Source organism: Lycium barbarum, chromosome 9, assembly GCF_019175385.1.
Source record: "Lycium barbarum isolate Lr01 chromosome 9, ASM1917538v2, whole genome shotgun sequence".
Taxonomy (NCBI): Eukaryota; Viridiplantae; Streptophyta; class Magnoliopsida; order Solanales; family Solanaceae; genus Lycium; species Lycium barbarum.
Genome location: NC_083345.1, coordinates 92,905,158 through 92,922,910, shown reverse-complemented (window position 1 = coordinate 92,922,910; position 17,753 = coordinate 92,905,158).

Below are 17,753 nucleotides of genomic sequence, written 5' to 3'. Positions count from 1 at the left end.
CCCGGCCCTTTAATGAGGAACTCGGTGAATAATATAGTAAACATGCGCATGAAAACGTATCCTGGCCCGGGACTCAGTAAAGGATATAGCGATAAGCACGAGCAGAATAATAAGCAACCACATATAAGCAATTCATCTTTTTAGACTCAATGGATAAGCAACTAACCAGCTCTAAAGTGTCAAAATAATATTCATATTCAGTTCATTTCGAATCTCATAACAACCAATTACAAGAAACGTTTCAGATTTCATGTACATATATCACTTTAATTTGGTGTAGCTTTTGAAAGTCAAGTATGTCTCTAATTGCGAAATCCTTTAAGAATAGGAACTTTCATACATTATTCATTAGTCACTCATATTGTAGGCACATGACAATGGCCTTAATGAAATATAGAATCATAAGTCATGCATAGAACTAGAGAATAGAATTTACCCCAAGGTTCATATCGTTTCATACTTACGTCTAGGACATGCCAAAAGAAAGAAGGAATGGGCTTTACATACCTTTAGCGTTTAGTCGTATTATAACTTGTACTTGCTGCCCAAAAACACTTATCCTATATCAAGATATCAAGAGCTACAATTAGTCTACGAGGGAATTCAATACGTATTTTGACGCTCACAATCCCTTTCTAACATTTAAACAACGTTTCGTTCGCATTCAAACCAACTAGCGCTAAAAGCTAACATTGCTAATCGTTCTTTCGTATATTAATCCAAACTTGTTTAAACATGACTTAGGGAACTTGGGCAGTCCATACATCATTCAAAACTGTCCCATACACACGGCTAAACAACACACATAACATTTCCATTCTCACTTAGCAATTTTCCAGTTTTAACTTACAACAACAACAACACGTTTAATGACATTACTTTCATGATTCTTGGAACTGTTTTAGCATCATTTCCATTCTTAAAACAGCCCACCATCATTTCAGTTTCAACTTGAATCAATGCACTTTACTTTCACTAAACGTTTGCAACAAGAATCAACATTCAACACACACAAATTCACTTCTAACATCAAAACTGTCCACGGTTTTGGACTGCCTATACACTTCAACATATTTCATTTCTTTAACACCTCAATTCACATATTCAACATGCATACAATACACCACAATGTCCATAACAACAACAATCCAAATGTGACACAAAACAGTCCCTAAATCTCCCCTAAAACAGTCCCTTTTTCACGGCTACAACACCCTTCCCACAATTTCATGATTTTTATCCGTTTATCCAACTACAATACATTCAATCCATTTCCAATACATGTTCAAGAAGATAAAGCATGACTTCATTATAACCTTCAAAACACGGCTCATTTTCATTTCAACAAAAACAGTCCAATATCCAACATGCAACATCACAACCAAACTTCTACAATCTTTGTTCATTTACCTATGTTGGTACATATTCAATTCATCAACAATACATGCAAAATGAAATCAATCATGACTTCACCTCACTCACGGCTCACTCTCTACTTCAACTAAAACAACAATCCAACAACAACATGCATGAACTATACATTCAAATCATCATACAATACAAGAACACTAAGCATTCTTACCTTACAATCTTGCTCTTCACTTTGGCCGAATTTTCCACTCTATTGAGGTGCTACACCTTCTTGTTTCTTTTCAAAAACCAATACACATTCTTGTACACTAGATGAGGAGTAAAATTTGGTGGAGAAAACTGAAATTTGGAGCAAGTTTTTGACCCCTCTCTCTCGGCTAGCTCTAGCCGAGAGACTCTCCCTCTCTATCACTATATCTCTCTCTTGTTAAGGTGGAGTGAATCAGATTTTTTGTATATGTATTCACTCCATGCTTTGGACAAGTGTACCACACTAACTTGGGTCAATAATTCTTTGACTATCCCACTATAGTGCACGGCCAAACATGGCTTTAAAGTGGACTGATTTTTTTGTCTTTCCAATGCCACTTATTTATCCAATTGTGGTTAGTTTAATCCCAATTTTCCATTAATACTTCCATGCCAAACGAAAATTGTAGATAAATTGTGACTCGAAACGAAACCGGAAGTTAAAGTCTCTATTTCGTATCTTAAGATAGTCTTGTCTTTAACTTGTCGCGTTTATTTTAAAACGTCTCAACGTATGAAAATATGGGTTATAACAAGTTATGACACAGATCCGTCTGACTATTCGTCTGGGACACCGGAGGAGGAGATCCCTTAGGCCGTATCAGCTGCTCCTATGGTAGAGCATTACGTTAGACCAGCCTCCCCAGTGAGTATTACGGATTACTCTAGCCCTCTATCCTGGCCATTGGTAAACCAGGAATTGCCTGGTTATTTATATCCCTCGGACTGAGATGAGAGAGATGATGAAGGCCAGACGAGCAAATGGTGGGTAGACGATGACGAGGAGTACACTTCACCTTATAGTCCACCAGATCATACTAAAGACCGATCGACTGCAGGTATATGAGCTTTTATTGGAATTTTCTATGTATGTGTATTTGTTGTAGACTAGCACTTAACAATGGCGAGCGGAAATCCAAAGGGGCCGATAACTAAGTATTTTCAAGTAACGGCGACCAAGGTGTTTTCGCCACCAGTAGGAATCAGGAAATCTAGGATGAAAAGTAGTCATACACATAGGTGAAAGGTGAATATTGAGGATTGAAAAGGCCAAAATAGTAATCGTGTAGTTGGAAGAGTAAGAGACCCTTTCTAATTCGGAGGGAGATGTGTTATGAGAATGTTTTAGAATCTGTTAAGACTTCAACCTGCTCCAGATTATGTGATGAATGTCATACGGTAAGGTGGATGCGATCATACCAGCATTAACGCACCGGATTTCATCAGAGTTTCCAGGTTAAGCGTGCTGGAGTGAGAGAAATATTAGGATGGGTGACCCCTGGGAAGAGTACCAAAAGTTCTACAAATTTAGAAATAAGAGACCAATGAGAAGCGAGTGTAGTCTAAAGGAAACTGGAGTATATGGAATGGTTGGGAACCTTAAGAGATCGCGAAGGATGAGGCGGATTAGACCGGTAAAGAGGAAGAGGGTACATCAAAGCCCTGGAACTAGGATGAGTTTGAGTAGTATTTGGAGACACTTTGTAAGCGAGGCGTTAGAATATATATATATATGAATGTGTATGATATCCCATATGTGGCTGTATTAACAGGTATGTGTATCCCAGCAACCGACGTTGCGGTATATTGAAGGCATTGATCGAATAGGGTAGTAAAGTTCAAGTGACAAACGTTACCGGGTACGCTGATGCTATTCCCACTACAGGTTAGGTTTTGAGAGTTTTAATGCAATGACATATGGAAAAGAAAGAAAGTGAGTATACGGAAGGTAAGGAGATCAAAATGTCGGAAAAAAAGGGGTAAGAAACATGAGTGAGTAAAACCTCCAAGAGAGACGACGGGCAAAGCACGGGCCTATTTGGGTAAAAATTTGAAGGTAGGCATATGAATGGGATAAAGTGTTGTAGTATAGAACGAAAGAGGAATGTGTGGGGTTAGAGAACGGATTTCGATAAGTGGGACTAAAAGGAAAGCGACCACAACGAGGAATATGAAGTAAGAGAAAGAATGATTAGGCCTTGCAACGACGCTAAAAGATTTTCAACTCTCGAAAGGTATATATAAAGGGGTAAATGTGTAGTCATATTAATATGGTTTCCTCGGACATGGAGAAGTTTTCCTAAAAGATGACTTAAGGATAAAACGAATTTGCACGTTTAAAGGAGAGGAGAAGGGCGCTCGAGGAGGAAGGAACTCAATGAAGGTTAAGGGTGAAAATAGGGAAGGTATACTAATGGGCTGATGGAAGGAAGAGGAGAGCGCTTAGAAGTAAAGTAACTGGGAAAGTTTTTTAACCATGGGAGTAAGAAGGATATTTTAACGAGTTGGCAGTAGGAAACCGGTCAATCACCCAGATAAAAATGAGGATGATGGGGTGACACATATGATTAGAAAATTAATGACATGAGGCAAGATTTCTTGTAAAGACCGAGAGATTCGATCATAAAGGAAATAGAGTGTAATGTAAGGAACGTGCATGGAGGACAACCTGGCCGTGACATCACAAAGACGGATGAAGGCTCGATGAACGAGGATGGAGAGAGTGTACATTGTAAGAATTCTATGCTAAGAGCAAGAAGTAGCAGGACACTCGGAAAACTTGGATAACTTGGATGCATAGCTGCAACACAAACATGTAGTTAAGAAGAATTATGAGTAAGTGAGCTAAGAGGGCGAAAGGACTAGTAGTGGATTGAAGGGTATGGAAATATTGACAAGAATGATGATATAGATATAAATGGAAGAAGAACTCAGGGTAAGAAGATTTAGAGATGTTATAAGCAAAGTCGGGAAGAAAGGCGAGGAGTAAGATATAATTGAAGACTTCATAAAGGACGTGGTGAATCTCAATGTCCTCGTTAACTTGTAGGTCCAGAAAACTGTTAGTTATCAAATACATAGGTGTGAAAAGACGGAAAAGAAGGCATCAGAATTGGATATAACCCTTATAAGTATTCCAATTGAATACAAAAGTGTAACTAGCAAAAAGATAGATAAGTTAGACCATACGATGACAAAACCCCGGCCTTAAAAAGATCGTGAAGGGCGGTAGATAATTATCGAAGACGATGGATACTTGAAAGTTGTTGGTGTATAAGGACCTCCTTAATAAGGGGGGGAAGAACATATTAGACTTGAAAGAAACTATGATGTTCTCAAACATCAGAAGAAGAAATTTATTAGCTTAGGGCCAGAGTTCAAGGCATATTGGCATGTCAGGAAAGTATCAGAAAGAAGCAGAAACAAATTGACAATAAGTGTACAATGAGGCAGACATAGGAAGAAAGCATGGAAGACACCTTAAGAGAATGCTTCACGCTGACTTGAGCTACGATATTTCTAGACTATGGTTTGAAACCCCCGTATCGGGAAAAATTGCACCGTACCTAAGTATGCAGTGACATGTCCTAAAGAGTAATAAAGAGAGCAAGAAAGGTTTTCAAGTCAAATTCACAAGGATGATAGAGAGGACGGCGAATCCAAGAATGACAACAAAAAAATAGGGGGGAGGCGGGTTTTAGCACCGGAAGGGATACTAATTGTAGCAAAAAGGACAATGATTGGTAGTTTGGTAATTTTCCGAAGAGAGGAAGAACGCTGCTCTTATGAATGGAAATACAAGAGTTCATCGGATATTAGAAAGCATTTCATGGATCACTAATTATACTAAACATGAGAGCATATGCTATGGAGTATATGAACCATCAACGTGATGCTATGCCCAACTATAATTGCAAAAAGGCCACATCAGAAAGCCAACAAGGAATAACGACGGATGAAGTGACCGCTGATACAAGGAAATCGAAGCTAGATATATATATGTTGTAAGAGCGTCGTAATGGAGTAAGAATTGTCGTAGCCCTCTAATTTTGGGTTGTATTGCGAGATTTGAAGGAAGAAGGTTAGAGAAATAGTTGTGGCAGGAGCTCAAAATTGTGGCGAGCTACAAATTTACTTGAACTCGGATTATGAGTTTTCCATAAGTGTAACTGTACTGCGATGGATAATAAATGGCGAAAAAACATTATGTATATACGTATTTTGGGTATTGATATAACTGGTCTTGGAAAGGAAATAGGGAGAATAACTTAAGGGATATAGCCATTATGCTCAATAGCGACAAAGTAATGTTGAATAAGCATTTGGAATGTAAGGGTAAGAGAGATGGCGACAAGGATGTAAGGATTAGAGAGACTGACTAATGAACTACAAAGAATTGGTACAGTGTGTATCTAAGATCAACAGATATCAAAAAGCGTAGCCCGAGATGGCACCGAAGGAGTAAACGCAAAGAGGACGCCGTATATGGGACGCTTAGACGAGTCCAATGAAATAGTTGAGAGAGAACAAAGAGGGACTGATCCAAGTTATAGCTTAAGCAAATGGTAATCGGACCTAAAGGAAGAATAAATGTTCTAAGGAACCAAAGATGATGTCGTGGGTTGGAAATGCTACGACATTCGAGGACGAATGTTCCTAAGGGGGAAGAATGTTACACCCCGAAGAATTTCGCATTACCTAGATAGTAGACAGCTTAGTGTGAGCCCGAAAAAGAGTAAAGTAATGCGAGGATTAAGGATAAAGGTTATATTATAAGAGTGAATAATGGCATATATACGATATGTGGAGACCATATGGGGTGAATCGGTTCTTATGTCACTTAACGAAAAGCCCTCGTTACTATAAGCTAAGTGGGGCCCACATGTCGGAGCTTTATAAAGAACATATGAAGAGATATATGAGTACTACATGGAAAGTTGATCGAGTCCTAAGAAGGACCCTTAAGCCAAATATGGGCACAACCCCTCCAAAGAGAGGATTTGAAGAAACATTTTCGGATGACCTGAATTAGAGGGGCCAAAACGATATTACAAGTTTGGAATTTGGAAAAACACCAAATATGAAAGTTGTAGATAATTGAATTATCTTTCCAACAATAGGTTGTGGGGCCTCACACAATATCGGGATCAAGAGTTATGACCTTTTTACTGAACGAACGCACAGTCAGAAAAATTAAAGCTGTGCGAACGCGCCCAAACGGAGCGCGATCGCGCTGAGTTAAATTTTAGTCGGTCCAGGCAGAACCTGGACCGTTCTATAAAAGGGGGAGGCCCCCTATTTTCACACCAAACATGTCCAAACACCCCCCAAATATTCCAGAAAACTCTCCAACTTCCCATCGTCAACTTTTTAGCCCAAAACCAGGTATAATTCCCAAATCCCGATCCAGACGGCGTATAGTTGCGATTACAAAATTGTGCATTGAGCCGTTGTGGCTTAAGTCTATGGGGGAGAAGTGAAGATATTGCAGTATTACCAAGAGAAAGGTACGAATCTCTTTCTATTTATGTTAATTCCGGCTTATTTACGAAGATAGCGTGGTTAAATAATTGTATAACGGGTTGGTTAGTTGTGGAAGTTGGAAAACAGCGTGTGGGCTGTTATATGGAATTATTTGGTGTTGGAAATGATGCTATTGATGTTGGTATTGTTATTGTTGTTTTTGGTTGTTGAATTGAGAATTCGGGCTAGGCATATAAACAGGGGAAATGATGCCTGATTTTCGGTAGAATATAGAATAGTATGATTTGAAACTTGGAACAAGTGTGAAATAAATAGGCTAACGTTAGTGTAAATCCTCTTAAATTTAGACTTGAAAGCTCGGAAGAATAATCCTAGCTAATAAGAGGTGGAACAGGTATGTTAAGGCTCGTCCCTTTCTTTCAAAGGCATGATTCCTATGTTATGATTCCGTAAATATTACCATAACCGCCTTGTTTTCAAAAGCTCGAAGTTCATGAATCTTAAAGCCTCATATGATGTTAAATGGAATATGTTCTACGATGATTGTGACGAATATGATGATTCTCTTTTTTTGAAACTCTGAAGCTATGATTTGAGGGCATTATGAGATTATTGAGCCATTCCATGAATCCCTTAACCGTACTTATTGTTGATGGTCTCACCTCATGTTACTCATTCCTTCAAGGTGAGATATAGCGATGATAACGATTCTATTTCCAGTTCTACCTAAGTTCATGATTCTCGAGACTCCCGTGACATCATCGATTTCATCTTACTATGGTTGATCCTTCGAGGAATGATATAGTGAAAATGGTAATGCTAATGAGGATGTTGATTTCATTTATGTATTTTTATGTGTATGTATGTATGTATGCATTTCCTCTCACTGATCAGCTGGGGATAACATCGAGTCCCGAAAGGGCCGAGTAAGATTGCATCGAGTCCCGAAAGGGCCGAGTAAGATTGCATCGAGTCCCGAAAGGGCCGAGTAAGATAACACCGAGTCCCGAAAGGGTTGAGTAAGATAACACCGAGTCCCGAAAGGTCCGAGTAAGATAACATCGAGTCACGAAAGGGCCGGGTAAGATAACACCGAGTCCCGAAAGGGCCGGATAAGATAGCACCGAACCTATATGGCCGGGTAAGATAACACCAGGTAGGACGCTATATATATATATATATGTATGTATTATCGCGCCTTAACGGCCGGACGAGATATGATATACGGATATGTATGGAAAAGTTCTAAAAAAGCTAAGCATGCACGACATTCACCTTAAAGGGGCATTTCAGAGGCACATGTTGACTTTTTATATATTACTTTATCTTCATATGTTCATCGTATTATTTTCCATGTTCGGTACCTCTTGCTATGTTACTATTCATGCCTTGCATACTTAGTACTGAATTCGTACTAATGTCCCTACTTGTGGACGCGGCATTCATGCCCGCAGGATCTGGTAGCCAGTCGGATGATCTGCATCAGTAGGACCTCCCCTTAGCGGCAGTCAGCACCACGCTCCATTGATCCGGAGCTTCAGCCCTTTTTACGGTGCGGCCTTGTCCTATCCTTTCTATAGTTGTACTCCATAGATGTCTGTAGACAGTGATATGTAGTCGTGATGCTAGGCATCCTCGTCGGCGCTTGTTTTGTTGTACAGTATATATGTAGCGTCCAAATCGGCTCGCGCTGTTACTCTCATTACTTATGTTTATATATATATATATATATATATATATATATATATATATATATATATATATACGTTGGTCGTGAGTTCCCGGTGCGGTGCCTTTTGTATTAATTGTTCGGGAGACAGTATAGCTCAGTTACAGACTGTGTATGGGCCCAGGATAGTCAGTGAGAAGTAAATGCAAGCATATGAGTGCTTGTCCAGTAATGGTCTGGCACTTGTTACGGCCCATCGGTTTGGGTCGTGACAATATTTTTACGGATCACAAGAGTCTCCAATATATCTTTAAGCAGAAGGAGATGAATATACGATAAAGACGGTGGCTAGAGTTATTAAAGGATTATGATGTTGACATTCTATACCATCCAGGGAAAGCAAATGTTGTTGCAGATGCTCTTAGCCGTAAATCTATGGGAAGAATGACAGATGTGCAGCTAGAAGGGAACGAGATGGTTCGTGAGATTTACCAGCTAGCTAGCCTTGCAGTCTGATTGGCAAACTCTGGAGATAGTGGAGTTTCTTTTCGAGAAGTTACTAAGTCTTCTATCATAGAAGAGGCGAAGAGCCATCAGTACGAGGACCCTGTTCTGGCAAAATATAGGGATACTGCCCTTCATAAGGAGAAGACCCCATTCGGGGTTACACCTGACGGAGTGCTACGGTATAGGGGCGGGTTGTGTGTACCTAATATTGCAGGGCTATGATAGCAGGTTATGGGAGAGGAACATTATGCCCGTTATTCTATTCATCCGGGGTCAACGAAGATGTATCATGACCTCAGATGCATATATTTGTGGGATGGCATGAAAAGGGACATAGCGGAGTTTGTTTCTTAGTGCCCGAATTGTCAACAAGTTAAGGTTGAGCATCAGAAGCCTTGTCGATTATTTCAGCAGATACAGATCCCAACTTGGAAATGGGAGGTGATTAATATGGACTTCATTACAGGTTTACCTTGCACTCAGCGAAAGTATGACTGTATATGGGTTATTGTTTATAGGCTGACGAAATCAGCCCATTTCGTTCCAGTCAAGACTACTTATTCCGCGGAATATTATGCGAGGTTATACATTAGGGAGATAGTGAGACTTCATGGGGTTCCGACAACCATTATTTCAGACAGAAGAGCTCAGTTTACAACTAACTTCTGGAGATCGTTCCAGAAGGGATTGGGAACACAAGTGTGTCTTAGCATATCAATTCACCCTCAAACTGATGGACAGGGCGAGTGTACTATTCAGATGCTGAATATACGTTGCGAGCCTATATTATTGACTTTAGAGGTAGCTGGGATGATCATTTGCCACTAGTTGAGTTTGCTTATAATAATAGCTACCATTCGAGCATTCAGATGGCACCGTACGAGGCCTTATATGGGAGGAAGTGTAGGTCACCTATCATTTAGTTCGATGTTGGTGAGACGAAGTTGATCGGCCCAAACGTGATTCAGCAAGCTATTGATAAGGTGAAGCTTATTCGAGAAAGATTATTGACAGCCCAGAGTCGATAGAAGTCATATGCAGACAATCGACGTCGAGACTTAGAGTTTCAGGTTGGTGACTGGGTATTCCTGAAGGTATCACCCATGAATGGTGTGATGAGATTAGGCAAGAAGGGGAAGCTCAGCCCGAGTTACATTGGGCCTTATCAGATTATTCGTAAAGTAGGCAAGGTTGCCTATGAGTTGGATCTACAATCTGAGTTGGAAGTAGCACATCCAGTACCGCTTGGATGTATCAATGCTTCATAAATGCATTGGTGACGCTTCCAGAGTATTTCCTGTATATGATGTCCAGGTGAAGGAGGAGTTGTCTTATGAGGAAAGCCCTATAGCTATACTTGATCGCCAGGTTAGAAGGTTACGTATAAAGGATGTAGCTTCTGTCAAAGTATTGTGGCGAAATAACAATAGGGAAGAGGTGACTTGGGAAGCCGAAGACGAAATGAAGAATAAGTATCCTCACATGTTCTCTATGACTGCAGGTAATTCAATTCCTTACTTGACTATATGATACATTGTGGCCCTGTGTGGCATCATTTTGGGTTGCTGCGCAGGATGGTAGTGGTATAATTACAGGGGAAACTCTGGCAAAATTTTCATAGAATTCCTAAGAGTTACACCATTCGAGGACGAATGTTTTTATGAGGGGAAGGATGTTACACCTAGTATCTTCGAAGAAGCACTTATCAAATTTGAAACATAAGTACGCTGAGTTATGGTTAAGTAAAACCACGTTAGAATGTAAGGAGCAAGCATTATTAAGTATATTTAATGAGTGAAGGATGTATATAAGTTATACCGGAAGGTTTTATAAGGAAATGACTGGAAGAAATGGAGTAGTACGACTTTGGAGGAAGGATGGGTGAAGTTTTGTGTGAAAATTTTGGTCCAACTTGAGAGACAAATATCTTTTAGCATATGAAGTGTTTTGAAGTGAGAGAAAGCCTAAAATGAAGTTTGTCGAGTTTAGTTTCCAACGCAACAGTGACTCGACCCGAAGTTAACCTCCTATATAAAGGGTGAAACCCCCTTTTTTAACCAGATTTTGTCCAAAAAAAAATCAGAAATCAGAAGAGGGAGTGAGGGTATCAAAAAGTGAGTAATTTTCAAGTGGCAGAATATTACTTTAGGTCCGGATAACACGTGGTTGTGATTGTAGTCTTTCTTTGCGGTGGATTTGGTTTGGATTCTAGGAGAACACTAAAGATATTGCTGTCCTAGTAAGAACAAGGTATGAATACCTCCCAATTGATATTGTTTTAGGTTTACTTGCGGAAATAAAGCGATTAAATAGCCGTTTAATGGGGTAGTTTGTTGAAAATCAGATAAACATCATATGAGATGTCTTATGGAGTATGTTGATGTTAGTGATGATGTTGTTGTTGTTTTCATTGTTGTTTTTGTTGGTTGTTCGTAACTGTGATTTCGGGCTAGGGATACAAATAGGGGAGGTGTTGTCGAAATTTCGACAGATTCTAGGAATAGTTAACTAAAAGGCTTAAGATAAGCACGTGATAACGAGTCTAACAATAGTATGAATTCCCTTGATTGTAGATTTATGAGTTCGAGAATTAGAAGTTGAGCGAATAGATAAGCTTCAAGGAATGTAAAGCCATCCCTTCTTTCTTCTTTGGCATGAATTACATAAAATGAGCAAACGACGAACATACATGACTCCAATGAACTTTACTTCTTAGTAGTACTTGACATGACAGTTGTCTTTGATTCTCAAGTGTTGGTTCCATCTAATTACTTGCTTGAATCCCAAATGATGATTAATTTTTCACATGACTGCTCATATGATTCGTTTTGTGCATGATTGCTCCTATTACTCGTGCACAATTTCATTGCATATTTCACCGAGTCCCTCACTAGAGGGACGGGTATGTATTATATTTCACCCAAGTCTCATAATGGGCCGGGTACGTATTATATTTCACCGAGTCCCATAATGGGCCGAGTACGGTATATTATATTTCACCGAGCCCCATAATGGGGCAGGTACGTAATATACTTCACCGAGTCCCATAATGGGCCGGGTACGTATTATATTTCCCCGAGTCTCATAATGGTTCGGTTACGGTATATTATATTTCACCGAGTCCCATAATGGGCCGGGTACGGTATATTACATAGGCATGACTCTCAACATAAGGTACAGATGCTTTGGTATTCCTTAATTATCATACTTATTTCCTGTCATCTTTCCACTCAGTCATGATCTTCATTATTGTACTTCATGCATGACATATTCAGTACATCTTCCGTACTGACCCCCTTTCTTCGGGGGCTGCGTTTCATGCCCGCAAGTACAGATACTCAGTTTGGTGATCCTCCAGCTCAGGACATCTGCTCGGCTACTTAGAGAGCTCCATTGTTCCGAAGCTTGAGTCATTTTGGTACATATCCTTTTGATATAAACTTATGCATATTCAGGGGTACGGTGGGGCCTTGTACTGCCATATTTCACTATTATACTCTTAGAGGTATGTGTACAAGTGTTGGTTGTATATATGGTTTGGTTAGCTATATACACGTAGTTCGTTTTGGATATTCTCGTGTACAGTGCCAGCCCTGTCGGCTTGCATATTAGGTTATGTTTAGTTAATTGTGACTCCCCAAGAGACAGGTTCATTCTAATATATGGCATTATGAGTCAACAGTATGCTTTTACAGATTTCTACATTGTCCTTAGTATTAGTCTGATTATATCTAACAGGTTCGTATACGATTGTCCAACTCGGGCACTAGTCTTGGCCCTTCGGTTTGGATCGTGACAAAAGTGGTATCAGAGCAGTTCATCCTCGGAGTGCCTACAGACCGTGTCTAGTAGAGTCTTGTTTATTGGTGTGTTGTGAACCACATCTATAAACAAGAAGCTACAGGACATTTAGGATGTCAGCTTTCCATCGGTGTGTTGTGAACCACTTTTGGGGCATATTATTAGAGCTGACGGTATTCGGGTAGATACGCAGAAGATGGAAGCGATAAAGACTTAGGCCAGACCTACGACACCTACCGAGGTACGTAGTTTTTTGGGGCTTGTAGGATATTACAACAGATTCGTAGAAAAGTTTGCCTCGATTTCAGCACCTTTAACAAGGCTAACTCAGAAGGCACCTAAGTTCTTGTGGACTGATACTTGTGAGCAAAGCTTCCAGTAGCTGAAAGACAAGTTGACGACGGCTACAATTCTAGCTCTTCCTGAAGGACCAGTTGGTTATGTTATCTATTGTGACACTTTAGGTGTTGGACTAGGTTGTGTATTGATGCAGCATGGTAGGGTTATAGCCTATGATTCCAGATAGCTCCAAAAGCACGAGAAGAATTATCCTACTCGTGATCTGTAGTTAGCAGCAGTGATTCATGCCTTGAAGATATGGAGGCATTATTTATATGGTGTTCATGTCGATATCTATGCAGATCACAAGAGTCTCCAATATATCTTTAAACAGAAGGAGCTGAATTTACGACAGAGACGGTGGCTAGAGTTATTAAAGGATTATGATGTTGACATTATATACCTTCCAGGGAAAGCAATTGTTGTAGCAGATGCTCTTAGCCGTACATCTATAGGCAGTTTGATAGGTGTGCAGCCAGAAGGGAAGGAGATAGTTCGTCAGATTTACCAGCTAGCTAGCTTTGGAGTCCGTTTGACTAACTCTGGAGATAGTGGAGTTTCTGTTCGAGAAGATGCTGAGTCTTCTATCATAGAAGAGGCGAAGAGACATCAGTACGAGGACCCTGTTCTGGCACATTATAGGGATATTTCCCTTCAAAAGGAGAAGACCCCATTCGGGGTTACACCTGACAGAGTGCTACAGTATAGGGGCAGGTTGTGTGTACCTGATGTTGCAGGGCTACAACGGCAGGTTATGGGAGAGGCACATTATGCCCGTTATTCTTTTCATCAGGGTCAACGAAGATGTATCATGACCGCAGATGCTTATATTGGTGGGATGGCATGAAAAGGGACATAACAGAGTTTGTTGCTCAGTGCCCGAATTGTCAACAGGTTAACGTCGAGCATCTGAAGCCTGGTGGATTATTGCAGGAGATAGAGATCCCAACTTGGAAATGGGCGGTGATTAATATGAACTTCACTACAGGTTTACCTCGCATTCAGCGGAAGTATGACTCTATATGGGTTATTATTTATAAGCTGACGAAATCAGCCCATTTCCTTCCAGTCAAGACTACTTGTTCCGCGGAAGATTATGCGAGGTTATACATCAGGGAGATAGTGAGACTTCATAGGGTTCCCACAGCCATTATTTCAGACAGAGGAGCTCAGTTTACAGCTAACTTCTAGAGATCGTTCAAGAAGGGATTGGGGACATAGGTGAGTCTTAGCATAGAATTTCACCCTCAAACTGATGGACAGGCGGAGCGTACTATTCAGGCGCTAGAAGATATGTTGTGAGCCTATATTATTTACTTCAGAGGTAGCTGGGATGATCATTTTCCACTAGTTGAGTTTGCTTGTAATAATAGCTACTGTTCGAGCATTCAGATGGCACCATACGAGGCCTTATATGAAAGGAAGTGCAGGTCACCTTTCGGTTGGTTCGATGTTGGTGAGACGAAGTTGATAGTCCCAGATGTGATTCAGCAAGGTGTTGATAAGGTGAAGCTTATTCAAGAGAGATTATTAACAGCCTATAGTCGACAGAAGTCATATGCAGACAATTGACGTCGAGACTTTGAGTTTCAGGTTGGTGACTGGGTATTCTTGAACGTATTACCCATGAAAGGTGTGATGAGATTCGGCAAAAAGGGGAAGCTCATCCTGAGGTACATTGGGCCTTATAAGATTATTCGTAAAGTAGGCAAAGTTGCCTATGAGTTGGATCTACCATTTGATTTGGATGCGGTACATCCAATATTTCATGTATGAATGCTTTTTAAATGTATTGTTGACCTTTCTAGAGTATATCCTATAGATAATGTCCAGGTGACGGAGGAGTTATCTTATAAGGAGATCCCAATAGCTATACTTGATAGCCAGGTTAGAAGGTTACATACTAAGGATGTAGCTTCTATCAAAGTATTGTGGCAAAATAACAATAGGGAAGAGGTGACTTGAGAAGCCGAAGACGAAATAAAGAATAAGTATCCTCACTTGTTCCCTATGCCTGCAGGTAATTCAATTCCTTACTTGACTATATTGATGGGTAAATGAGACTATATGATATATTGTGGCCCTGTGTCGCATCATTTTGGATTGCTGTGCAGGATGGTAGTGGTATAATTACAGGGGAAACTCTGGATTGTTTTTGTAGAATTCCTGAGAGTTTCAACTTTCGAGGACAAATGTTTTTAAGGGGGCAAGGATGTTACATCCCGTATCTTCGAAGAAGCACTTATCAAGTTTGAAACATAAGTACGTTGATTTATGGTTAACTAAAAGGCTTAAGATAAGCACGTGATAACGAGTCTAACAATAGTGTGATTTCCCTTGATTGTAGATTTGTGAGTTCGAGAAGTAGAAGTTGAGCGAATAGATAAGCGTCAAGGTATGTAAAGCTATTCCTTCTTTCTTCTTCGGCATGAATTACATAAAATGGGCAAATGTCAAACATACATGACTCAAATGAACTCTAGTTCTGAGTAGTACTTGACATGACAGTTGTCTTTGATTCTCAAGTGTTGGTTCCTTCTAATTATTCTCTTGAATCCAAATGATGATTCATTTTGTACATGATTGCTCCTATGATTCATTTTGTACATGATATCTCCTATTACTCGTGCACAGTTTCATTGCATATTTCACCAAATCCCTCACTAGAGGGTCGGGTACGTATTATATTTCACTGAGTTCCATAATGGGTCGCGTACGTATTATATTTCACCGAGTCCCATAATGGGCCGATTACGTATTATATTTCACTGAGTCCCATAATGGGCCGGGTACGGTATATTATATTTCACCGAGTCCCATAATGGGCCAGGTACATATTATATTTCACCGAGTCCTATAATGGGTCAGGTACGGTATATTATATTTCACCGAGTCCCATAATGGACTGGGCACAGTATATTCTATATGCATGACTCTCAACATAACGTACAGATGCTTTGGTATTCCTTAATTATCATACTTAGTTCCAGTCATCTTTCCACTCAGTCATGATATTTGTTACTGTACTTCATGCTTTACATATTCAGTACGTTTTCATTACTGATTCCCTTTCTTTGAGTGTTGCGTTTCATGCCCGCAGGTACAGATACATAGACGTAGTTCGTCTTGGATATTCTCATGTACAATGGCAGCCCTGTCGGCTTGCATATTTTGTTCTATTTGGTTAACTGTGACTCCCCGGGAGACAGGTTCATTCTGATATATGGCATTATCAGTCTACAACATGCTTTTACAGATTTCCAAATTATCCTTAGTATCAGTCCTGATTATATCTAGCAGGTTCGTATACGAGTGTCCAACTCGTTCACTAGTCATGGCCCATCGGTTTGGGTCGTGACATCATACATATGAACGTTTTGTTTTAGGAAATATATCATTTTGCTAGAATCTATGAAATTGGTCCCGGATTGGGTTTTGTAGCCAACACTATAATTCTCTCATTTTTTCGAAGAGGTCTGTCCGTTGTTGGCCTAAATGAGCTTTGGGTTTAAAAATTTTGAGATGACCATATCATCCCTTTTTATCTGTGAATGGGCTTTAGCCCAAAAAATCCCTTTTTTGTTTTGGCCAGTTCTGGCCTTGTATATTTTTTGCTAAAATCAGTGAGGTTTTTGGCCCAATATTTACCAGATTTTGTCGTTGAATTTGATCCAAAACACTTATCTTTAGCCTTAGTTTGAAAAAAAAAACTTGGTTTATTCTTTACAAAGAAAGTATGCTTTGGTTTTTAAAACCATGTCCGTTTTTTATTTAACAATATTGCAATATTTGTGGTTTTGAAATATTCTTTTGGTTCTTGTTTAAAACAGTGCCAAATAGTTTGGCTAATCATCTATTTAAATTTCTCAAAATCGTTTTTGCTAAATCCGGGTTTTGAAAATGGTTTTGGGGACTTAGAGTAATCTAAATGGCATACGTACCGTTTTCCTAAGACTACTAGTTCGTATGATAGGGATTCCACTATGACATGAGTTTTTTACAAGTATTTCGTACAAATACACAAAAGCTCACGATGAAGGAAAAAAAAGAAGCAAAAATAAAGGAAATGGAGAGAATAGGGGTGTACCAAACCCCTAGCTGGCCATTTTCACCCATGGCTGGGCCTTATGCGTGCCAAGCTATTTAATTCATCTTCGCGGACTAGATATCTTTAGAGAAAGAATTTTCCGTATTAGCCCCCGACCCGAGTGGTCATGTGGTGAAGGAGAAAAGGAAAAGGGAAACCGGTTAGTTTATAATTTTCTGAACTTATCACAATTATACTCACAAAAACAAAAGACATATATCAAATATGTACATATGTATCAAACAGATTCTATAAGTCAATGAAGTAATGCAGCTATGCAAGTGCTTATACATGTATACTACAAGGCCCACTAGCAGGTCTTTGGTAGCAGAGGAGTAGGGGGAGTCGTCGCCCCCGTATTCCCGATGCTGCACAAGTTCCAAGGGGTTTCATAAACCCCAGGCATGGCTGGTCACCGGGGGTAGGCTAAGACTAGACCCTACCCCAAATTACCTTATCCCACAC